The sequence below is a fragment of the Panthera pardus genome, unplaced genomic scaffold (assembly GCF_024362965.1).
Source record: "Panthera pardus isolate Hobbes unplaced genomic scaffold, ASM2436296v1 HiC_scaffold_6, whole genome shotgun sequence".
NCBI lineage: Eukaryota > Metazoa > Chordata > Mammalia > Carnivora > Felidae > Panthera > Panthera pardus.
The window spans coordinates 83,751,839-83,777,637 of NW_026526991.1; the positions used below are offsets into that span (position 1 = coordinate 83,751,839).

The 25,799-nt window shown below is 36.5% G+C and overlaps 1 protein-coding gene across 7 annotated transcripts in view; it reads left to right on the forward strand.

Annotated features, from left to right (window-relative positions):
- The window catches only part of SOX5 (SRY-box transcription factor 5), a 1,011,059-nt gene that overhangs the window by 129,610 nt on the left and 855,650 nt on the right, over positions 1-25,799 (forward strand). For all 7 annotated transcript variants that reach the window (XM_019452504.2, XM_019452503.2, XM_019452501.2 and 4 more), the window contains exon 2: positions 16,984-17,065. The gene's annotated coding sequence lies outside the window, so the exon portion shown is untranslated. The remainder of the gene's footprint in view (positions 1-16,983; positions 17,066-25,799) is intronic.

A 25,799-nucleotide genomic window follows, 5' to 3' on the forward strand; every position in this document is an offset into this window, starting at 1 on the left:
GGTGGTACCCATACACCTCAAAAGCCACCAGGTCATTCTGGGCTAGCAGACCTCCTAGGACACCTTTGTGGCTGAGGAAGCGATTCTGTTAGTCCTCAGTCACACTCAAATCAATAGTCCATACATTGCTGTCACCACCATGTCCATTTAAGCTCCTATGGCACCCATCAAATGAATAGAAATATTTGGGACAATTGCCACTTTAGTTCATGACCCAGGTAAATACCTGTGTGTTCAGCAGGGAATAGTATTTCAAACTGTTGATTGCTGAGGCTTTGGATGAAAGGTGATTATATTTCCTGGGAATGTTGTATGGTTTTCACACAACACCACTATACGAAATGTTCTCCATGTAAGGAAAGATACAAAGCTCCACTTTAGAAGTGCCCTAGTATTTTTACATAGAGAAAGCATCAAACAAAAGTCTTGGACTGAGCCTTATTGAAACCTCACAATGGATTTTTTATATTTTAATACTCGTTGGTAGTATATACTGGATTCATCAAAGCAAGCAGATTTGAGGAAATCATGAAAAACAAATTTCATTTACCAGGTACTTTTGGTTCCGAGGATTAGGAGGTCAATAAAATATAAGCCTTATCAGTTTATTTCAGAATCAGTTGAGAATTGAGAGACTTGATAAATGTCATCAACAATTGCTCTTTCCCTTATGTCCGCCCATAGTTGTTAAGGTAGAACTAGGCTCAGAGTGGCTACTGCATGTGATATTATATTCATGCCATTCTCTGTCCAGTAGAGAAATCCTAGAATAAAGTTGTATTTATAAGGGTACAGATTTGTTGTGTTATAGTTTTTAGGCATGATTTATCAAATGTAAATAACATTTTCAAACAGTTTGCCATCCTGAAAATATTAATTCTAAATCCTTTCATTTCCATAATGCAATTAATTTGGTTAGCCTCAATCAATCGATATAGGAAGAGAGTTTTTATTAGATCTTTGTGGAAGGGATATTTGGGAAAAACACAGAATTGTAGCATGTCGTTTGGGTTAGAATAAGTTATGCTGCTGTTATGAACAATCCTAAAGTCTCATTTACAAACCTTGTGAGTTTAGGTGACTCCACATGTTAGCTTTGCTTTCTGGACTTAATTTTAAGGTACCTCCTTATATGCCTGCTGCATGAGCTCCCAGGCCAAGGAAGAGAGGATTGGAGAGCTGAGCACTGGCAGTTACTTTATTCCAGAAGTGACCAACATTACTTCTCATATTCCTTTGCTAGAACTAACTATATGGTCACTCCTAATTTCATTGGGATGGGAAGAGGAGAGCCAGATATTGATCAATATTAGCAATATTGATCATATCCAGTATTGACTTATTTTCTTAACTGTGAAATATGGAACATTACTCATGGTGTGTGTGTGTGTGTGTGTGTGTGTGTGTGTGTAATTACAGCAAGGAGTGTAATGAATGATTTTTATTAAAAACAAAGGATTTTCCTCCTATTCATTGATGGACCCATTTGTTTAGACTTCCTTGGACCATGCTTAGGTTTTATGGAACAGATTGTACTTTGACTAAGGTCACTGTGCAGTCAACCTTTACAGACAGGATTATATTGAGCTTTTAAACCGTAGCTGTAACCAACTTGCAATAATGATAAACATTGCCGAAGAATGCCTTTGTCCAGTTGTGATGAGAGTTGGTGACATTAAATGCAGTTAACGGTTACTCAGGTTGGAAAGGGGTTATTTGATTTGCCAGAGAAGGCAACATTAGAATCAGTGCATTCTTCAACTCATTCTGCTAGAATCTGCAAAGAAAAGAGAGCGTGGCTTTAGTATAATGAATGCATTATCTTTATTTCATTTTATTTATGTATTTATTTATTTGTAGAGAGTGAAAGAGCACAAGCAGGGGAGAGGGTCAGAGGGAGAAGAGGGAGAATCTTAAGCAGGCTGCATGCTCAGCACAAAGCCCAACGCAGGGCTCAATCCCACAACCCTGGGATCATGACCTGAACCGAAATCAAGAGTTGGATGCTCAACCAACTGAGCCAGCCAGGTGCACCACCCCATTATCTTTTTAAACAAAGTAGAATATTTGGAGCTAATAGGTGTTTAGCAACAGTAACAGAAGTTTGTATCTTATTTACCTTTGGGGGGTAAGATGAAAACAAGGGTGTGTTTCACCTTGAGGGGCAAATATTTTACCATTTGGATAGAACAGCTTCCTGTCATCCTCAGAAGGTAACCAAGTAATTTCTTTTAAATACCATCATGAAATCATGAATTTAAGCATATTTGCTGAGTTTGATCTATTGCAATTCCTAGTCTTTTTGAAGCCTCAAATTGTCTCACCCTTGTCTAATGGAAATCTCTTCAGGTTTACTCCTGAGTACTTTTGACCTAACTGTAGTCATATTTGATAGCGTCCTTGGTATGTGGCATGTCAAGATGTTCTAGGTACGTTTTGTACACATCCTGCCCCTATCTACTTCTCCATCTACTTCTTGTTTTCTAAACACTAGGTATGTTTTCTATGCACAAGCTACTGGCTTGGTCATTATTTATAGGCCTAAATAGACAGTGCTGTTTTATGTGAATTTAGAATTTTTACTTCTAGTACTCAAGTATTAATTTGGGGCTATCGAATTTCATGTCAAAACAAAGACATTTAAAATGATCCCAATATGCCTGGGTGGCTCAGTTGGTTCAACTTCGGTTCAGGTCATGATCTCATAGCTTGTGAGTTTCAGCCCCTGCATCAGGCTCTGTGCTGAAAGCTCAGAGCCTGGAGCCTACTTAGGATTCTGTGTCTCCCTCTCTCTCTTTCTGCCCCTCCCCTGCCCATGCTGTGTCTCTGTCTGTCTGGCTGGCTGTCTCTCCTCTCTCTCTCTCTCTCTCTCTGTCTCTCAAGAATAAATAAACATTTAAAATAATTAAAATGGTCCCAATATATGTGGTGTCTGTCAGAAGTTCTAATATTTTTAAAGAACTACATTTCAGCTATGGAAGAATATCATCTTTTAGCTATGAACTATAATGTATACATTTAAAATGTTTCTGATCTTAGTATTTCTTTGGCTTAATACTGTGGGCAAAGTCTTTGTTCATAGTTTATATTTGGCTCCCTTTTGTCTAGTGATGATATAATCTGCCACAAGTTACTGTGTGTATAGACTCTTATGCATAGAGTTCTACCTTTATTTTTTAGCATGATTGCTTCCTCTTGATCACCATTCACCAGTGTGTATCCGCTGCAGTAATTTCCTCAGAAGTTGGCATATACATTATATTATTTATATATTTCTTTAAAAATTCCATAATTATTTTTTGCACAAGAGTGAACATTAGGAAAATTTCATCATTTTACTGCATATAGTCCATTTCATAGTTGGTTTACATGGTTAATTGCACTTCTAGAGACTGCACCACAAAGTATTGTTTGGCAATAAAACATAACATCGGCTTGCTCAAAAAATCCTTTTCAGGCAGAGCCTCATCTGTGAGGATTTCTTTTCCTTAATATGATCAGGGAATAAAATGCCCCTACTTAGCTGTAGGAGGAAAGAGGAAGTTTAGGATCTAAAGTTTGTGTGTGTGTGTGTGTTAAGAAACTTGGTTATGTATGACTTTGGACTGCCCTTGTTGACAAGAATGCCAGGACCAGTCTGAGTGACTCTGACAACTAACTGTTCCATCTTTTCAGAAGATGGTGTTCTGTTCATCTGAAATGAATCACCTGGACAGAACCTTTCTGATACATAGAGATCTTCCATTCCACTTGTTTACTTATCCTGTTTCTTACTGTTTGGAGTCTTCTAGAGGCTCTAGGAATAACCAGAGGCCCATGAGATTAGATGTATTATTGGATCACAGTTATTTGCAAATGATACACAAGTATACTGCCTCATTATTTTTTTTAAAGAAATTAGGGCAGTATTTGAAAAGCAAGTCTAACCAGATTTAGTAATAAAGGAAAATACTATTTCACATATCCAGCCATTAGAGATAGGGCGGATTGTTGGCTTGACTTTGTCCAGTGCTTGCAGCATCTTATCTCTGCAATTCCCTTAGCTCTGCCATCCTCTCTATGCCAGCTTTATTCTTTTTTTTTCAGTACAGTTGACTCACAAAGTTACTTTAGTTTTAGATGTTCAACACAGGCATTCAATAAGTTTATACTATGCTCACCACAAGTGTACTTATGACCTGCCACTGTACCACACTATTACAGTATCACTGACTACATCCCCTATGCTGTACCTTTAATTCCTATGACTTATTTCATAACTGGAAGCCTGTACCTCCCAATCCCCTTCACCCATTTTGCCCATCCCTCCACCCACCTCCCCTCTGGCCACCATCCGTTCTCTGTATTTTTAAGTGTGATGATTCTGCTTTTTATTTGTTCATTTATTCATTTGTTTTGTTTTTTAGATTCTACATATAAGTGAAATAAATCATATAGTGTTTTTCTCTGTCTGACTTATTTCACTTAGCATAATACCCTCTACATCCATCCATACTGTCACAAATGGCAAGATCTCATTTTTTACAGATGAGCAATATTCTATCATACATACACACACACACACACACACACCCACACACACACACACACATTCCACATCTTCTTTATCCACTTATCTATCCATGGACACTGAGGTTGCTTCCATATCTTGGCTATTGTAAATAATGCTGCAATAAACATAGGGGTGCACATACCTTTTGAAATTTTCATTTTCTTTGGGTAAATACCCAGTAATAGAATTCCTAGATTGTGGGGTGGGTGGCTCAGTCAATTAAGTGTCCGACTCTTGATTTTGGCTAATGTCGTGATCTCATGGTTGTGAGGTCAAGCCCCATGTTAGGCTCTGTGCTGAACGTGGAGCCCACTTGGAATTTTCCCTCTCCCTCTCTCTCTCTCTGCCCCTCCACCACTCGCATGTGCACTCTCTCTCTCTCTCTCTTTTTCAAATAAACATTGGAAAAAAAGAATTACTAGATTGCATGATATTTCTATCTTTAATTTTTTGAGGAACCTCTGCACTGTTTTTCCATAGTGGTTGCACCAGTTGACATTCCCACCAACAGTGCACAAGGGTTCCTTTTTCTTTACCTCCTTGCCAATACTTGTTATTTCTTGTCTTTTTGATTCTAGCTATTCTGACAGGTGTAAGGTGACATCTCATGGTATTGATTTGCATTAGGATATTCTATGCTTATGTATTGGAGAAATTAATATTGTTAAAATGTCTGTATTACCCAAAGCAATCTAAAGATTCAATGCAATCTCTATCAAAATACGAATAGCAGTTTTCACAGAAGTAGAACAAATAATCCTAAAATTTCTATGGAACCACAGAAGACCTCAAATAACCAAAGCCAGCCTGAGAAAGAAGAACAAAGCTGGAGGTATCACAATCCTAAATTTCAAGATATATTGCAAAGCTGTGATAATCATAGCAGTATGCTCCTGGCACAAAAATAGACACCTAGGTCAATGTAACAGAATAGAGAGCTCAGAAATCCATGCTTATATGGCCAGTTAATGTACAACAAAGGAGGCAAGAATATAATGGGGAAAAGTCAGTTTCTTCAAAAAGCAGTGAGGGAAAACTAGACAGCTCCATGCAAAAGAATGTAACTGGAACACTTTCTTACGCCATACACAAAAATAAACTCAAAATAGATTACAGACCTAACTGTGAGACCTGAAACCATAAAATGTATAGAAGAGAACATAGGTAGTAATTTCTTTGACATTAGCCTTAGCAACATTTTTCTAGATATGTCTCCTAAGGCAAGGGAAACAAAAGCAAAAATAAACTATTGAGACCTTAACAAAATAAAAGGCTTTTGAACAGCAAAGGAAACCATCAACAAATGAAAAGGCAACCCTACTGAAGGAGATAGATTGCTGGTAAGGAACATCTACTAGCAATCACTGGTAAGGAGCATGGGATTACCATGGTTGCTTTAAATTTAACACCACAGGGGTTGGGCTCAATCTCTCAAATCACATAGCTTTTATATGCTGAGGAAGGGATATTGAGGAGAAAACCACACTATCTTTTGCATTATGCCTTAGAGTATATTTGTGCATTTATTGTAATTGGTTTGGCTGTAGAATTTGAGTAAAATAATGACCAATTACAGTCGGAATAAGTAAAAAGGAGGGAAAAAGCCAATATGATATAATGTATCCAAAGATGTATGATTTGATTATAAAAGTCTTTCAAGACATTCCTCTGATTTTTATTAATTTTTAAAATTTTGCTGACTGTGAATTATAGGAGCAACCTAATGTCATCCCTTTGTACTTCCAGATGATCTCAGTGAAAAACCACTTTCTGTGCAATATGATTAAACTTGCCCTTCACAGCTGTCATCTGAATTGAGCTTTTTGTTCTAGTTTTTCTTCTTTGGCTTCTTCTCGAAAAACCTGTCTTATAGGTTAAAGAGTGTCCTCCTGGGCTTTAACACCACCACCCATATTATTGTAGATGCAAACCTGGAATGTTGTCTACTCTTCCCTCCAACTTTCCAGAGCTTTCCTGTTTCTCAAAACCCAGCTGAAATACTATGTCTATGAAGCCTTTCAGTAACCAGCCTAGACCCAAGAGTCTTCTTCTCTCTTTTTTCTCTGTAGACATAAGTATTATTTTGTCTTCAGTTCTTTTGTTGGTCAAATTATCTGCTGCCTTTTGAGGCTTCTCTTCTATGTCTTTGAGCTATTATTAACATCTATTATTTTATTTATTTTTTTAATGTTTATTTATGAGAGAGGGACAGAGTGCGAGTGGGGGAGGGGCACAGAGACAAGGAGACACAGAATCCAAAGCAGACTCCAGGCTCTGAGCTGTCAGCACAGAGCCTGATGCAGGGTTCAACCCAATAACCTGATCATGACCTGAGCCGAAGTCAGATGCTTAACCGATTGAGCCACCCAGGCGCCCCAACATTTTCTATTATTGATTATGACTTTTTTGAAAATAGAAACCCTTGATACCTTAATGAGTCGCATGAAAATTGTTTTCCAAGTTGTCATGTTGGAAAGGGAAGTTTAGATAAGCTCTCATTCTGGACCTAAAAATAACTCACATTTATTAAGTTTGGCTATATGACAAGTGCTTTATGGGTATTATCTCAGTTTTTCCTCACATACAAATATAAAAACTCCATGTAGTAGTTTAGACAAAAGCCTATCTCTAAATAGTTGAAGTAAGAAAGGGAATATAGTGGTGCCCTAACAGAAAATAACCTTTAAACTCATGGTATGTCGAAAGACATCCATCTCTCACTCTGGTTTTCTGTCACTTGGCTTTACTTTTCTCTTAGTTGATTTTTTTTTAGGTTTGAAAGATTCTAAATAACCTCAATCATGGTGGTGGTGAGGGAGATCTAGCAATTGTTGTGGTGATGGGGATCCCCACATAGCTTCCCATAACTGGTCGAGGATTACTCAGGCCTGAACAGTCATCCCTAAAGTACAGCTAGAGGAGGTGTGGGTCAGACCCACTTGAACCATGAAGTGTGAGAATAGGGACAGCATGTTTTTTTTTCAATGAGATCCTGAGTAGACAATTACTCTGGTAAGTATTATTTCTAATTTGCAGATAGAACCTGGGTTTAGAGATTAAGTAATTTGCCTAAGAATATCCACATAGGAAGACTGTGCCCAGCATAAATTCCAGAATTTATGCTAATCACTTTGCTCTATTTCAGTATTTTTATTAAACTGTGTTTGAATAGCAGTTCTCAAAATAAAAATAGCATCTATTGAATAGACCTTATTTTATGTATCTTAAGTAGCAGTCCTCTTAAGATACTCAGTGCCCACCCTTCCTCATATAATCTCATCTTTTTCTTTTCTTTTCTTTTCTTTTCTTTTCTTTTCTTTTCTTTTCTTTTCTTTCCTTTCCTTTCCTTTCCTTTCCTTTCCTTTCCTTTCCTTTTCAACCAAATCAGGAACCATTATCTGGAATTATTGCATAATGGTTAAGTGTCTGGATTCGCTTTCCTAAGGCTGTATTTCAGTTATGTTTTCTTACTCAGATCTTTGTACGGCAATACTTTGATAGCTCTTTGTGGTTGTAAAGGTGCTGCATATGACAAAGAAATTTCAGATGATGGCCATGGAAGATACTCACAGAAGAGAAGTAGGTTGGCCACAGACCTCTCCCTCCATTCTCTGTGGAGGTGACTGGATATAAGGTGGAGATTCATGAGTATGTTAGTCCAAGATCTGTCAACGGAAAAATGCTTGGGGAAGTAAACAAGGGCAGACTGAGCTGTGGATGTGGAAGCCCTGATGCTTAGAGCTCCTTAGATGATGAAAGTGTTTGGGTCCTGTTATCTCTGGCTCCTTCCAAAATCTAGGGCCTGCCCTGATCTTGCTTGGGCCTGCCTGAGGCGGTCTTGTTCTTCAGGTTCTTCCTGCCCTTTCAGTACTTAGGAGAGACCACCTACTGATTCACTGCAACTCCAAGCCTTCCTTTTCATCTCTTTGTGACCCAAGAATTTCAGATATCAAAAATGAGTTTTCTATACTTTTGGTACTGTATTTTAGGTGCTCTTTAATTTTTTTATATTTTAACATACAGACATACGTTTTGTTGTAGCAACCCCTTTCCTGGCGTTCTGGAATGTATTCCTTGTTTTACTTCTTTCTCTGCTAATGACTTTTTTAACTTTGAAGTACTTAGATCACAGCTTCTTTATTAATAAGTTTTAATGACTTTGTTTTCTCCATCTCATATAACAAAGTACATTATAGGTGTTGCTCAACAATGTATTTATTTAATTTGACTTGGTACTCAGAGATGGGGTGAACTGTCTGTGACATTAATATGAAGACCAGGGTTTTCATCTTATTAATAGAGGTGGCCTGAATACTGTTTTACTCTACACTTTCAGTTTGGGCTGAGAGCTATAGGGTGAACAAAGTATACCAGCCTAATCCACAGATTGGTATGTAGTTCTTACCATCTTTGTCCCTTCTGTCTTTAATATATCACCTGAGAGGTTAGTTTAGGATTAATTTTTGTTCATTGAATATATAATTTGGTGTATTATTAGTTTTTTTTTTTTTTTTGCTTCTAGTCAGAAATAATGGCTTCGTGTTGTAAAAAGCATTAAAATATTATGCTGTATCTTATCGAAACTAGGTCAGTTATTTTATAGTTTACATTTGATCCATGATGGTACTATGGCTGGAAAGGAAAACAAGTCTTCTTCTATAGAAACATGGCCAATTAACAGTGAAAAATGCATTTTTAGATAGCCCTCCTGATAATAGTTCATGGTCCATATTGAAGGTATTTGATCTGTTCATTTACTGATTTTTCATTGGTAAAGTATAACTTCATCTTCAGGCCATGGACATCAGCATAGGAGTACATCTAGTTTAATTTCTAATGTTAAAAACCACAAAGGCTTTTCTAAATTAGCAGGGGCATTTACATAGTAAACTAGTGAAAAATGTTATGAGCTTTCGTCAGCTGTTTGGGTTTTAGCGGCCACTTTGGGGCTTTTACACTTCTTTCTCTTTCCCACCCAATCGCCAGGAGGCAAACAAAGAAATATAATTTGCATCAGCTATAGAAATGCCTCTGAGATCACTGCTCTAAGTGTGCTGGGGATTTGGAGTAGAAATCCTGAAAAAGAGAAAAAGGCAAGGGTAAAAGCTCTGTTGACAAGGGAGTTTCGTAGGCATGCAGTGAGAGCGCAACACTGGACGTGTGAATACAAATTTTGCAAGCTTTCTCTTCTCTTGTGAAAAAAGTCTAGGAGTGTGGTGGTTCCGTCTGGTTAAAGAATTGGAGACAGTGACAGCTGGATAGCTTAGTTTTTCTTTCCAATGCAGATACTTCCCTGTTGGTGTGTTTAACACCTTTACTCCTTCTTGTCCTGCTACTCCTCTCATGTGGCACCACTGGGTGAGAGGAAGGTAGGTGGCTCCCTCTGTACAGGATGCTGAGCAGTGCTCCATCATTTGGCCAGTCCATGGGGCTGGAAGGGAAGGGCTTTTGAATTTTCACTGTGATGCAGAGCATTAGCACATTCACCCTCTGCTGGCATCAGGTCAAGGAACCCAAGTTAGCTTGTGAACCAGTTTTTCTCTGGAGTAAATATAATACATGTATTTGGCTAGGAGGTCATCTGTTAAAGGTTGATTTTATTTTTTCAGTAGGATCAGGTATTTGTTCAAATTTAGAAAGCATCTAAGTAAAGGCAATGTAGACATTTAATCAAAGCAAAATCTATTCTAAAAAAATAGGAAGATCTCATTACAGATTCACAGTCTGTGTATTTGTGTGCTCAAGGATAATAATAATACTGGGATACATTTCAGAGAAAAGAGATGAGTAAAAATAAGAAAAAAAATTAATGGATTTGAGCCCAAGTAAATGAAACTCTATTATTTAATTATAGTATCTGACTGTGAATATAAATGGGAGATGTAGAGCGAGTACTTTTTCTGCAGTTTGGATCATAGAAAATTTCATGGCTAAAAGGAGAAGTCTGATACTCTGAGCTACATGCCAGAGGTTTGATCCTTCATAAAATGAATCAGGGAGTATAAAATATATTTTAGGATTGAGGACAGTTCCTTTTGCACACAATTAAGTGTTTTTACAACTAAAGTGAGTAAAAACTGCATAATGTGGAAAATACGGCAGTGTCCTTGAAATTTGCCACTTTGTAGAACTGAATAGATAGAATAAGACTTACTGATACACGATGGAAAAGGACATACTAACTCTTACACTTTCATGTTTGGAACCTCTTGTGGGGAGTGTCTGCAGTAATATCAATGGTTGGGCCATTTATTTGTTACCAATTGCTATTTTTGGCATGCACATAAGTTTAAACCCCAGTGTCCTGGTTAAATTCCAGTGTAGATGAGTGATGATATTCCATCTGACATGTTCTCATTTTGCATTTCTTAAGGAAATGAGGCATAACTGCATTCCCAAGCAGACTTTTGATATATACTTTAGGTAAAAATCTAATATTTTTATTCTTCATTTTGTAGTTGCATATCATTAGACCTTAGTTCTAGGTTCGACATTATCACTGACACACATGTGACGTTGTGTAACTTAACTTCATCTCTCTGAAATGTGTTTTGTATAAAATAAATAATAGTCTAGGTAATTGTTAAGCCTACTCACAAGTTTAATAGACTATGAATTGTTGATGGTTTACATCCTCAATAAATACAATGAGACAAAATTTTGTCCAGACTTCAAAATTTTTCAAGTTTCTATTCATTTTAATGCATTAGAAAACACATTCTCTTAGAGATTATCTTTAAAAGTTGTCCATCCAAAAGATTATATACATCAAATGCCAGAAATCTTGATGTTTCAAATTAGAGTCAGGTTCTCCACTCCTCACCCCAGCTAATCTCAATTCATTTCTCAGTTATCTTTTTAGTGGAGGTATGAATATATGTGCAATTTAGGTGGAGGGAAACAGGAGAGCTTGGGGAGAAAACAAAACAGTATCTCATCTAGCTACAATTACTCTGATGTTTATATTTTTGATTTGTCAATCTCACATATTTGTAGAAAATTTTAGTAGGGCATGATTCATGACATACTTCATTCAAAGTGGTAAAATGATGACACTATCAGACTATGATAAATTATGTATATATTGTCATACCTAAAGCAATAACTAAGAAAGCTATACAAAGAGACTCTCAAAAATACTGCATATAAATCAAAATTGAATTATAAAAAATATTGAGAGCAGAAAAAAAGAAAAGAGAAATGAAAAATAGAGAAAAGCAGAAAACAAAAAATGAAATTTCAGACTTCAGCCCTAGCATATCGATAATTATATTAAATATAAATGGTCTAAATATAGCAATTAAAAGATTCTCAGGGTGTATTAAAAATCAGACCTAACTATATGCTGTTTATAAGAAATTCTCTTCAAATATAATGATATAGGCATGTTGAAAGTAAAAGGACAGATAAAGATGTATAATGAAAATATTAATTAAAAAGGCAGGAGTTGTTATATTAATATCTGATACAGTAGACTTCAGAGAAAAGAAAAATTTACCAGTAGAAGAGAAGGCTATTACATAATTATAAAAGAATTTGTCCATCAAAAAGACATGGCAATCCTAAATATGCATGCACTAAATTATTGAACTGTAAAATACATGAAGTAAAAGTTGACAGATTTGAAAAGAGAAATAAACTCACATATAGTTGAATATTTCAACACCACTACCTCATCAATTGATAGAAAACTAGACAAAATCAACAAGGATATAGAAATCTCAACATCAGACTCTAATTGCTATTCACAAAACTGCACCAATCAGCAGCAAAATACATATTCTTTTCATGTGACTATGGAATAAATACCAATAATGACCATATCCTGGATCAGAAACAAATCTCAACAAATTTAAGAAGAATTAAAGTCACATGGAATGTATTCTTTGACCACCATGGAATCATATTAGAAGCGAATAACAGAGGAGCGCCTGGGTGGCACAGTTGGTTGAGTGACCGAATCTTGATTTAGGCTTGGGTCATGGTCCCAGCATCATGGGATCAAGTACCATGTCGGGCTTTGCACTGAGCATGGAGCCCCATTAAGATTCTTTCTCCCTCTCCCCCTCCCTTTGCCTCTCTCCCCAACTCCTGCTTTCTCTTTCTCTAAACTAAAAAAAAAAAAAAAAAAAGGGGGGCGGGGAGGAGTGAATAACAGAAAGATAACACAAAAGTCTCTGAACACTTGGAAATTCAGCAACATTCTGAATTATAAATAATAATCCACGAGTCACAAAGGCAGTCTCAGAGGACATAAATAATACATTGAACTGAATGAAAATAAAAATCCAACATCAAAATTTGTGGGTCAGAGATAAAGAAGTGCTGAGAGGGATCTTTACAGCCCTAAATTCATACATTACTCATTTGAGATTTTTCCTTTTTTCTAATCTAACCTTCCATTTCAAGAATCTAGAAAAGGAAGAGCTGTATACACCCAAAGAAAGCAGAAGAGAAATAATAAGAACAAATGCCAAGAAAATTGAAAGCAGAATAATCAATGAAAAAATATTATTTGGAAATTTTGATGATATTGATAAATCCCTGCAAGACTGACAAAAAATAGAAAATACACAAATTACCAATATCAGGAATGAAAAAGTGTATGACTGCAGACCCTGCATACATCAAAATGATAATATGAGGATAGCACAAACAACTCTATATATATATATTTGACAACTTAGATGAAATGGACCAATTCCTTAGAAAACACAAACTACCACAACTCACTTAATATTAAATAGATAATTCGAGTATCCCCATAATTAATAAAGACATTGCACAGACAATTTTAAAACTTTCAAAAAGGCATATTTGGTCCCAGATGTGTTCACTAGAAAGTTCTAACAGACACTTAGAGTAGAGAAGTAACACCAATTTTACAGTGTCTTCCAGAAAACATTTATTTTATGGTAGTATTATCTAGATACCCAAGAAGTACAGTAAAAACAAACACACGCACAAATATCCCTTAAGGACACAGACACAAAAATCCTTAACAAAACATTAGCAAATAGAATTCAGCAATATATAAAATGGCATATATTTCATGATCACTGGGGTTTTATTCCAGGGATGCGAGGCTGGTTAGTACTTGAAAAACTATTAGTGTGATTCACCATATAACAAGCTAAAGAAGAAATGTCATATGATTCTATCAATTCATACAGAAAAAAAGCATTTGACAAAATTTATCACCCATTAATGATAAAAACTCTCAGATAAATAGGAACAGGGAACTTCTTCAGTTTGATATAGATCATTTATAAAAAGATGCAAAACAATCTACAACTAACTTTGCCTTTCATGATGAAAGACTGAATTCTTTCCCCTTAGATCACGAGCTAGGTCAAGAATGTCTTACTCACCACTCTGAATATAGTACTAGAATTTCTAGCCAGTTGAAAAAAAAAATTAAAAAAAAATTAAAAAAATTAAAAGCATAGATATCAGAAAGAAAGAAATAAAACTTTTCCTATTTTCAGGTGATATTTCTGTTTATGTAGAAAATCCCAAGGAACTTAAAAAACACACTTGTCAATCTAATAAGTGAATTCACCAAAGTAGTGGGATATAATATAAACATACAAAAATCAATTATTTTCTTTTATAATAGCAATGAACCTGGACACCAAAATTAAAAATACAATATCATTTACGATTACTCAAAAAAATTACTTAGGTGTAAATCTAACAAAACATGTATAAGACTTATCTGCTGAAATCTAGGGATATCTAAAAATAGATATACCATGTTCATGGATTGGAAGACTCACCATTACAAAGATGACAGTTCCCCTAAACTGACATAGAGTTTAACATAATCCCTATCAAATTTTTAGAAAGATTTTTTTGTACATGTAGACAAAATTATCTTAAAAATTATATGAAAAGGCAAAGGAATCAGAGTATAATGAATTTGAATTAGAAAAATAAAGTGACAAGGATTAACTCACCAAATATCTAGATTTATTATATAGCTATAGTAATCAAGGCTGTATGTTCTTGGTAGTGAGAATAGATACATATATCAGTGGAACAGAACAGTGAATCCAGAAATTGACCAACACAAACATACTTAGTTGATTTTTGACAAAGGTACAAAACCAATTCAATACAGCCTTTTCAACAAATGATATTAGACCAATTGGACATTCACAGGCCAAAAAATGAACCTTGACCTAAGTCTGACAGCTTATACAAAAATTAACTCAATATGTATCGTGAACTGAAACGTAAAATTTGAAATTATAAAATTTTTAAAAGAAAAAAAGAGTCTTTAGGATCTAGAGTTAGGTGATGTTTTTTTGAACTTTCTGCCAGAAGCACAATCCATAAAAGGAGAAATGATAAATTGGATTTTGTTTAAGAACTTTTGCTCTGTGAAAGACCTTCTATGAGGATGAAAAGACAAGCTACAGACTGGGAGAAAATATTTGCAAACTATGTATCTGACAAAGGACTAATATTAGGAATATAATCTTTCAATCTACAGTAAAAAAAAATCCAAATAGAAAATAAACAAAAGACATGAAGAAACATTTCATAGGAAAGTATATATAACAGATAGCAAATAAGCCCATGAAAGATGTTCGGCATCACTGATCATTAGAAAAAAGCAGAATGGCTAAAATAAAAAATAATGACAACATGAAATGGTGGCAAGGATGCACAGAAACTGGCTCATTCATGCACTGCTGATGGGGATGTAAAATGGTACAAGCATTCTGCAAAATAGTTTGGCAGATTTTTAAAGAAAACTAAACAGACAACTCCAGTACAACCCAGCAATTGCTCTCCTGGGCATTTATCCCAGAGAAAGGAAAACTTTTGTTCACACAAAAACATGTATGCATATGCTTGTAGCAGCTTTACTCATAATAACTTCAAACTGGAAACAACGCAGTGTCCTTCAATGAGTGAATGGTTAAATGATCCGTTTGATAGAACACTACTCAGCAATAAAATTGAGAGAACTATTGATGCTCCAACTTGGATAAATCTCCAGAGAATTCTGTTGACTGTATGATTTCATTTTTATAATATTTTTGAAGTGACAAAATTATAGAAATTGTAAGTTGATTAGTGATTTTCACTGTTTATAGAGGAGGTGGGATGGGAGGGAAAATGGTTATGGCTATAAAAAGGAAATTGGAGGGATTTTTTGTCTTTTTTTGAGAGAGTGTATGAGGGAGGGAAAGATGGAGGGAGGGAGAGAGAGAGAATGAAAGAAAGAGAGAGAGAGAGAGAGAGAGAGAGAGAGAGAGAGAGAATATGCGAATGCTAAGCAGGCTCCTTGCTCAGCACAGAGCCTGATGTGGGGTTTGATCCTACAACATGACCTTACCTGAAATCAAGAGTCAGACGCTCAACCAACTGAGCCACCTAGGTGCCCCAGGGATTTTTAAGATGATGGAAATGTCTGTCTTGACTCTATCAATGTTAGTATCTTGGATCTGATATTGTACTATAGTTTTGCAAGATATTACCACTGAGGGAAATGAAGCAAAGAGTATAGGAATCTCTGTTTCTTACAGCATTAATGATCTCAAACTAAATTGTTTTACTCAGACAGCTTAAGGCGCCTGCGTGGTTTGGTCAGTTGAGTACCTGACTCTTGATTTCTGCTCAGGTCATGATCCCAGGGTTGTGGGATTGAGCCCCACGGTTGGACTTTTCCCTGAGTGTGGAGCCTACTTAGGATTCTTTCTCTCCCTCCCTCTGCCCCTCTCCCCTACTCTGGAGCGCTCTTTCTCTCTCAAAACTAAAAAAAAAAAAAAAAAAATTAAGAAAAGGATAGCTCTCTACCGCTCCTAGATCAAAATCCAAAGCCTTTCCTTTGTCCTTTCCAAACTCACTCATGTTCTGCTTCTCTCTCTCTTACCTAATCATGCTGCAGCTGCAGTGGCCTTTTTCTATCCCTGGACATGCTTAGCATGCTGTCACCACAGGGCCTTTGTACTTGCTATTCCATCTTCTGGGAAAACGCCTCCTTCTGATTTACTTACTTTATCCTGGTCTATGTGTAATACTCTCTCTAAAGTAGCACTCCTGTCACAATCTATTCCCTTATTTGGATTTCTTCTTCTCAGTAAAAACATATTTGGTACTTTAAAAAATTTCACATTTGTAGGATGGGAACCTTAAATTCCTTTGTATTCCTTCACTTTTCTGTGTTACGGAATTTGGAGCATTTGATTTAAAAAACAAACTGAAGAAGCTGATTTCTAGTTTCTTAACTTTTTTTTTTTTTCCTTCAGCTGATGTCTAGGTTGAATTTATGGGTTCTATAGTAGTAAATGTTTTGTATTCTGTCTTGCTCAGCTTATCACAATCTACTGGTATTTCCCCAACAGCTAAGATGTGAGAGTTGGCCTCCTTACACAATGAATCTTCCTCTAAATGACTTAACTCTAATTCTTTTCTAGGCTTTTTAACCAGTCTGTGGTGTAAAGACACACTTCCAGAGGATCCTTAGAAGTCTTGGACAAGCTTACCCTTATGTGGCAGGTATGTCTCTCTTTACCCAATAAGCATGTAGGATGTGTAAGGTTTTAAAAAATTTTTTTTTAAATGTTTTTTTCATTTTTTGAGAGACAAAGGCAGAGCACAAGTGGGGGAGGGACAGAGAGAGAGGGAGACACAGGAACCAAAGAAGGCTCCAGGCTTTGAGCTGTCAGCACAGAGCCCAATGCGGGGCTGAAACTCATAAACCACGAGATCATGACTTGAGCTGAAGTCGGACACTTAACCAACTAGCCACCCAGGTGCCCCAAGACATGTAGATTTCTTTATTCTTCTGTGGCTAATTCTAAATTGTACTTTTTGAAGTTTATTTATTTTGAGAGAGAGAGACAGAGTGAGAGACAGAGACAGAGAAAACATGAATGGGGGAGGGGCAGGGAAAGAGGGAACGAGAGAATCCCAAGCAGACTCCACACTGACAGCAGAGAGCCCAGAGCCTGACTCGGGGCTTGAACTCACGAACCATGAGATCATGTCCTGAGCATAAATAAAGAATCAGATGCTTAGCCCACTGAGCCACCCAGGTACCCCCTACATATGTTTTGATCTTCCATTTAACCATGTGGAAGCAATCTGAGGTTGCATCTGAGTTCTAGGTAAGGTTATGAGATACCAAGGGGTATCTTTTGAGGGGTGTCATACCTGTTCCTGGGCTGCCATCTCTTCATTAGCCACAGATTTCCTCCTATCCCTCATCAGTGCTTGTAGCCAACTGCTGAGGCATACCTTGATCTTCCTTTGAGGATCTTCTGCTCTCTTTCTCTAAGCTTCTTTCAGGTACCTCCTGGGCATATCCTACTGAACCATAAGACCCTTTCTGGGTGGGATGAAACTCTTTGCTCCTGGCATGCCACTCTGAATTCAGCACAGGATACTTGCAGTATTGTTCTTATTTCATACTATTGCATGAAGTCCTTTGCAAGGCCAGTTGGGTCCACCTGCCGGGACATATCACTTGGCCATTTCTAAGGTCCAGACTGTATCCAAGAAAGAAGATCCTTCCCCCAAAACCGTTGTCTCCCACCAACATCTTTTGGATTTCTCTCTGCAACAGTATCTTGAACAAGCACAACTTAGGAAATCAATCAAAAATAATTTACTTCTTTTACTTGTTTCTTTAAAGTGAATTGGGAAAGGGTGGTGGGTATTCCCTTGCCTTTAAGAAAAAAAAAAAAAAATCAGTCTCAGGCAGGCTCCATCCCTAATAGGACTAATCTTAGATTAAAAAAAGAAGAAGAAATTCTTTTTGGCACTTTAGATTCCAAACATAGTCTTCATTTTGAAATTAGAAGGTTTAATCTCAGGCCATAACCATAGCTTGAAAGTTAGTTTAATATCAATCATCTCCTCTCTCTTATCTGGAGCCATTTATGGGTTGGGCCAAAAGTTGTATGGGGAGAATTGTGTTTTTTTATTTTTTTTTTTTCTTTCTCTCTTTTTATCTGTCACTTCCTCTCCCACTGGCTAGCTACTGCTAAACCCCTGGTTGGAGTATGGGAAAGAAGAGAAAATAAATAGCTTAGGAATGTTTTGTACTTGAAATGGTGCTATGTTAAGCTGGCTCCATGCTTTCTGGTCCTAGTGATGTTTAAAACTGACACCCACTTGGCCACTTTCGGGGCACTTTGGTGGCTCCCCTGCTGGACCCATCTGGCTTCAACTCCCTTGACTTGGGCAGGGCTTCTCTTCTAGCTATTTCCAGGGGAGCCTCTGGTTTTCAGACAGTCTGTTCTACATGAACTCTCATTTGGTATATCAGTGATACTTCCAGATGGTCATCTTGGGCTGCAGGCTGGTTCTCTCATATGTGGCCCACACCTCCTTGATGAAAACATGGATCTTATGAACCTCTGTGGATAGGAGGGGTGCAGGTGCTTCTCAGATTCCAGAGCTTCTCCTAGCCTGACTCTCTTGTCCTCTGGATTTTCAAGGGGAGAATCAGTCAGCAGTCCATTGGGTTTCCCAAACTCCAGGGTATGCATTCAGGCTGTCTAACTTGTTCCTTTGAAGCCTCTCTAAATGATTGAGAGACAAAAAGAAGCACCTTCCATCCCTCTTACTTAGGGGGAGGTGGGACTTACCATAGAGTAGCAGCTCCATCCAAGAAGCTCTTCATAAAGCTTCTCCTAATCTCTGTTCTTTTGATCCTTTACATTATCTTGTTGGCTTTAGAGCCATCCAACCAGTCTCATGATTTTCTTTTAAAATCTTGATTTTTGATCTGGCCTTTTACTTTGGAATTTTATATCTATTTAATGGAGGTAACTCAGTTGAATCTCCTGAACCTAAGGCCTGTCATTCTGACCTCAGTAGGATGAGTTGAGGTGGTAGGAGGAGGGTAAAGGTGCAATTACCCACCCCTAAATTGACCTGGATCCACTAATGTCTATGTATATCTTGATCACCTTATTATTATTTTTTTTTACCTAAAGGGATCTAAATCTGCTCTAAGCTTTATTAATACATAGGAGAATCTCTTCTAGGTCTCTTTTCTATGCATGGGAATCATTCCAATTTCCCAGGGTATCTTAGGCTTTTGAAACTCAAAAACCAATAATGGACACTCTCTCCTACCCCATGCTCCCCTGCTCTGACAATAATTTTCCAATTCTATGAGTGCAGAGTATGGCAACTTGACTGCCTGAATGGGGAGAGAAACAAGATTCAAGGATATGAAATAAAATACTTCAAATATTATATCTCAAATGATAAAAACATATATCCTACCCTCTTTTGAATACCTCTAATGTGGTTTTTAATCTTTATAATGGCACTACATCCTTTACATTAAGGATTTGACATTTGAGGAAACCAGGTATATTAGTCGGCTGGAGCTGCCATAACAAAGTGCCACAGAGGGGTGGCTTAAACCATGATTTTCTGTTGTTGTTATTGTGTCGCAATTCTGGAGGCTCAAAGTCCAAAATCAAGGTGTTGGCAGCGTTGGTTCTTTATGAGGGCTGTGAGGGAAGGATCTATTCCCTCTCCTTGGCTTATAGATGGCATCTTCTCCCTGTCTCTTCACATCATCTTTCCTCTAGAAGTGTCTTTCTCTGTCCAAATTTGCTTCTTTTTTTTTTTTTTCTTTTTAATAAGGACACCAGCCATATTGGGTTAGGGCCCACACTTATGACTCCATCTTAACTTAGCTAATTATAGCAATGACCTTATTTTCAAATGTCACCTTCTGATGCACTGGGAGTTAGGACTTCAACGTATAAATTTGAGGAGGGTGTGTGTGGGGCACAACTGAACCCATAGCACCAGGGTTCAAAGAGGCCCAATGACCTCAGTGTCACACAGACCTTGAAATGCTTTTTCAGGGATTCCATAGCTGTGTAACTCTAAAGCTGGTGTTCTTCCTGCTGTACTACAGTTGATCTCGGATGGATCTTGCATGCAGGCTTGTGTAATGAGAATACAGTCTTTTCTTTAAACAACCAAACCAGCCTGGTTGAGGCATGGATCTATCCAGGAATAAAAGCTTATATTTATCTATAAGGTGTATCATCACATGAACTCAGAATAACATGCTTTAAACAAAGAAGAAACAGGAACATGTTTGCGGAGAGGTCCAATATGAAGCCATTGCACCATAAGCTGGAAAATGAACTTATACCTGAACTAAGTGTTTAGGTGATATGGGATTCAAATGGCTCTGAAGCTACTAAAAGGGTATCAGCTCTTATTTGGGGATATTATTCCTATGGCCTGTGGTTTGCAGTTTGGTGCTTTTAACCTGTATTCATATCTAAATATGCTGTGTGTATGTGGGCTGCTTCACGTAGAGCATATTTAAACAATATGTAATAAAACAACATATTTAAATCATACACAAGAAAAAGGGTAAAATGTTTGCTATAAAGTCTCTGCAGGCAGTTACTGGATAATGATAATGATAGCTTTACTAAAAAAGGATAAAATATATTCAGCTTCAATGAGGATTATATTTAGGGGAATTATCAGATTATTTTGGATATTTTCCTTTTAAAAACAATTCTTTAGTGCATCCTAGGTGGGAGATAGGAATTATAATGGTGATTCGGAAACGTGGCTTCATGCATCTGAACATAATTTGAGTCTTGTAGTATTCGTCACTGTTTTATTCCAGATGGCAAAAAATTATTATTCCTTCCAGTCAGCGCTTGAAATATATACCTACAGAAATAAGTCCATTATAAGATTTTTCTTGCCAAAACTCTAATAGATGCTCACTTACTGAGAAATATGTGCACTGAGAAATATTTAAGAAAATACACTTTAATGAAGCTGCACTAATGATATTTATTTAGCTAATTGTGTACAGGGATCTAAATATGATTTCAAGTAAAGTAGACTGTTGGCCATAGAAATAAGCCTGGCACAGGTGTGCAGAGTTTTAAGAGAATTAGATAGCAGATATAATGAAACTTAGAGTAAGTCTCAAAGAAGTATTTTATTATAAATTAGATTTCCTAGTATAAAACAAATAGAGCCACATAACAAAAGTATTTTAAAACAAGGGTAAAAAAACTGCTAAAATATCAATAAGCAGAAGCGACAAAAATAACCTTTTGGCATACTTGCTTCTCCTCTTTTTTCATTCATTTGTTCAATTGAGGATTACTGAGTACTTAATGCAGGCACCTGGGGAACGATGGCTAGGACAAGGTCTCAGCCCTGAATGAGCTTTTAATGTATCAGGGGAAACACACAGTGAATGAGCCCTGATCACGGGTGGTAAGTGCAGTACTAGAGGAGAGTTAGCCAACAAGCTTGCTATCAACTCTGTCGTCAGGTCGGGGAAACCTTTAACAGGTAAGCTGGGATAGAAAACCAGGAGTAGAAATCTGTTAGCTGGAAAAGAGAAGAAAATATATTTTTGTTAGAGGAAAGAGCATCTGCTAAGGTATGGGAGGATTGAAATAACATTACGAGGAACTGTAAATAATGCAGCATGTCTGGAACAACAGAGAATGAGGTTGGAGAAGTAGGTGGAGGTGATCTCATGGAGGGATTTGTGCCAGGTACACTGTTGGCAAGAAAGTTTTTCAGGTAGTGAAGGAATGTGTTTAGAATTTCATTTTAGAAAAATTAATCTTCAGCAATGAGATTGGATAGATGGCTTAGAAATTACTAACCTTAGGAACTGAGGGTTTGGTAAGGAGCCAGATATAGCAAGAAGCTGAAATAAAGCTTAAATTAAAAACTCTTGGCTTGCATGGGACTCTAGCATGGGTAGGAACTCTAAAATATGTTCTCATGGTCATATGTTTTTGTGAAATTTGTAACAAGTGTGTTTTTAACTTCATTTAGTCGTATTTTCTTTCTATATTACTACCCTGTGTTATGCTTCTCTTAAAATTCTCTTACTGTTGGATGGCATCGGTGATGCAGTTTTTGTATTCACAATTTTTACCGTCTTTTCTGTCATTTTCAAATTATGTAAGCTTAGGCCTCACTTGGTAGATCCAGCCCCAAGATGAGAAATGAGTGGCAGGTTCTTAAACCAAGGCAGAGATGAAGAAGCAAAGGATGTGGAAGACTAAGGGGGAGGAACTATCGACTGTTGGTATGAAGGAAAGATAGTGCCAAGTTTTCTTCTAATACTTGGTGAATGGTAGGGGCAGGTTACAATCATAAGTAACTGGGTATTGAAAATCTTTATGTGTATGTTTCATATTTTTGGATTTACAAAAAGGGTATTTACCTGTGTCAAAGTATTTTCAATGGATTTTGTTATCTATTACCAAATTGCTTTTCAGATAGATTGTGCCATTTAACACTGCTTCAGTTAATGTGGAAATGGGTTTTCTTGTTTACGCCCCCACTAGCACTGGGTATTATAATTTTAATTTTTTCAAACTAAATTATTTGGTAAAATTAGTACCTACTTTCAATTTTATTCTGAGGTGAGATAAATGCCATCCATTTTTGTTAGCTCTGCATAGGAATCTATTTTCAGGGGGTAGTTATTGTAGCCTTTTCCTGGTAGTGATTTAGGAAGCATTAGGAGGTAGTTATAAATCTTTTATGTGAGTCGTTACGTTATACACTCTAAATGCATACATATATACACACATACATATATTATAAAAGTTAGAAATAAGTGGGGGTAGAACAGTTTTATAGATCAGATTGTTTTAAACCGGTATTGGCAAATTTTTTCTGGTAAGTACTAGATAGTAAATATTTTAGGTATTGTCGATGAGAGGGCAAATTTGAGGATATTATGTAAGTACTTTAAGAGAGGAAAAAAATTCCACAAAATTTATTGACATAGTTAAATATATAATAATAATTAAGGATTTTTTTTATAATAGAAGTCTAATAATGAGAAAATATTGAATTATTTTGAGGGGGAGACATTTCATAATTGTAGCTCAAAGTTAATGTTCTCAGTCATTTAATTGATTATAAATGTTCATTCATTAAATCATCTCATTTCACAGGTGGTGAGCTAGATTTGGACTATAGACCATACTGTGCCGACCTCTGTTTTAGGCAGTGACATTTATAGGTCATTTTTCCATTAGGCTTTGTTAAAAAGTTTGGTAATAAGTTTCAGTTCTGTTACATACTTTATTTGAACTTTTTGGCAGATCTACACCTTGGAAAACATTCCTCAAAATGTGTGCATGCGTGTGTGTTTGTTATATGTGTATAGGGTGTGGATGGTTTTATTCTGCATTACCAATAGAAACGGGGTAGCAACACTATGACAATGAAGCATTTGGTCTATTTAGGTTACCAGAGAAGTGAAACAGGAAACTAGATTTGACAGGTCCAAATTTGATCTGGTGGTATAGGTACTGGAATGAGTTTGAATGCTCCTTGTTGACTTTGATTTGGCTATAATTGGTCTTGTTCATTAATGTCTGTTTTTGCTAACTTTTGGGGGTTTCTGCTTTGGTTTTAGCTTTGCTGGTCCTCAGCAACTTTCCAAAATGTTTCATTCTTTTCCGACCCTCTTTCACAAACTTGATATCTTGAAATACTTTTTATAATTTACATTTCATTTGCTAATGGTTTTTGTGGCAAGGCTACCCAGTTCCTCTGGTTTTAAGAAAGAAAAGAAGGAGGAAGGAAGAAAAGAAATGAAATGGAAAGATATGAAAATAAGCAGGTCATTTAACCCACTTCAGAGATGGGCCATTTATCTCCAGAGTTTCAACTGGAATTTGATTCCCAAGTCTAAGACCAATTTTTCCTTTAAACTCTCAATGAATGGTTTGGGAATTCTTTTCAAACTTAGGGAAGTTCAGCTATTTTCACGAGTATGCTGAATTATAGAGTAGATTTCTTAGGAGCTGACAATTGGATTGAAAGTTTATTTTATCTTTTTTAGTCAATATGGGCACAAAGAATGGGTATCTTTCTAATGATCTTTAAAGATACTTCAAATGAATGAAACTTGATTTCTTCAAAATACAGAAATTTTTTCTTACATTAATAGTTCATAAAATCAAATATTTTGATTTAATATTTTGTTTAATGGAGAACTATGCTATACCTATTTACACAATGAGTAAAGGGGTCTGTATTTTTTACTGATAATGTGTTATAAGACTGCAATTTGTATGTTTCTGAGAGCACAGGAGAAAAACCATCAAAATTAAATTTTGGAATTATTTCCTTCTCTTATTTATTTTCATAGGCTCTTAGGAAAGCAAGGTTCCAAATTCATCTTTCCACAGTCTTCCCACCGGTGGCTAACTGAGCATGCTCTTCTCAACTATTATCTTGTTTTTAGCTGCTGAAATATGTGGCCATCTTAAAAAAAAAATTAATTCCACATTTTGTTTCTGCTTTAGATGCAGAAGGTCTTTGTGATTTTTTTTTTCCAGAAAATTGGTACCTAATAGCTTTATAATTCCAAGAACAAAATTTTCTGTAGATACCATTTTTAAAAATTTTTCACTGAATTCTCCAATTATTGTTAAATACCAGTTGGATTTACTGTGTCTTAAAATAAAATTATTTTAATAGATATTTATACTCACAATTATTGACAAATACCTGATGTTATTTAAAAAAAACATTTTTTTTTCATCCAGGAAAGGAATAAATTATTTCATCAGAGACAAAACAAAGCTCCAGAGCCCTTCATTCTGGAGTTCTGCTGTAGGTTTGAGGAGAAGTTGGAGGCAGTGTGTACACACGAACCTACATTTTGTAAGATTTGCAAAGCAAGCTATTTTAACCGCAATCATTTGTGACCAGTGCTTCCAACTTTAACCTCCCTCCATTCCTTTTCTGTTTTGTGGTGAAATTGGAGAGGCCATGGCTTTGTTTTGGTCTGGAGGAGGGTCTACTGAAGGAGGAATCAAAGTGGGGATACAGTTATTTTAAATTAAGTGTAATACAGTTGTGTTGTTTGCAAACACTTCCATGTATCATGAAGCTATTTGATGATGTTCCACCTTGGAACTTTGACTAGAATATTTGACACACAGAGGCCACAATGGAGCCCAGGAGCCAGAGGCCACATTGTCCTATGCGTGCAGATGGAAGGGTGAGACTAGGTTTGGAACATACAGAGCCAGAAGCTACTCTGTGGAAAAACCCTTCTTGTTATTAGATGTATCATATTATAAACAGAGGATATGGTTTGTATCAATGCCCAGTCACAATAGAAGTTCTTCCTGTTAGGAATTTAATGACTGATGCAGTTTATACTGTTCTTAACACATTGTATATTTTTTTTCAATTTTTGATGGATATTACACAAATAGAATTT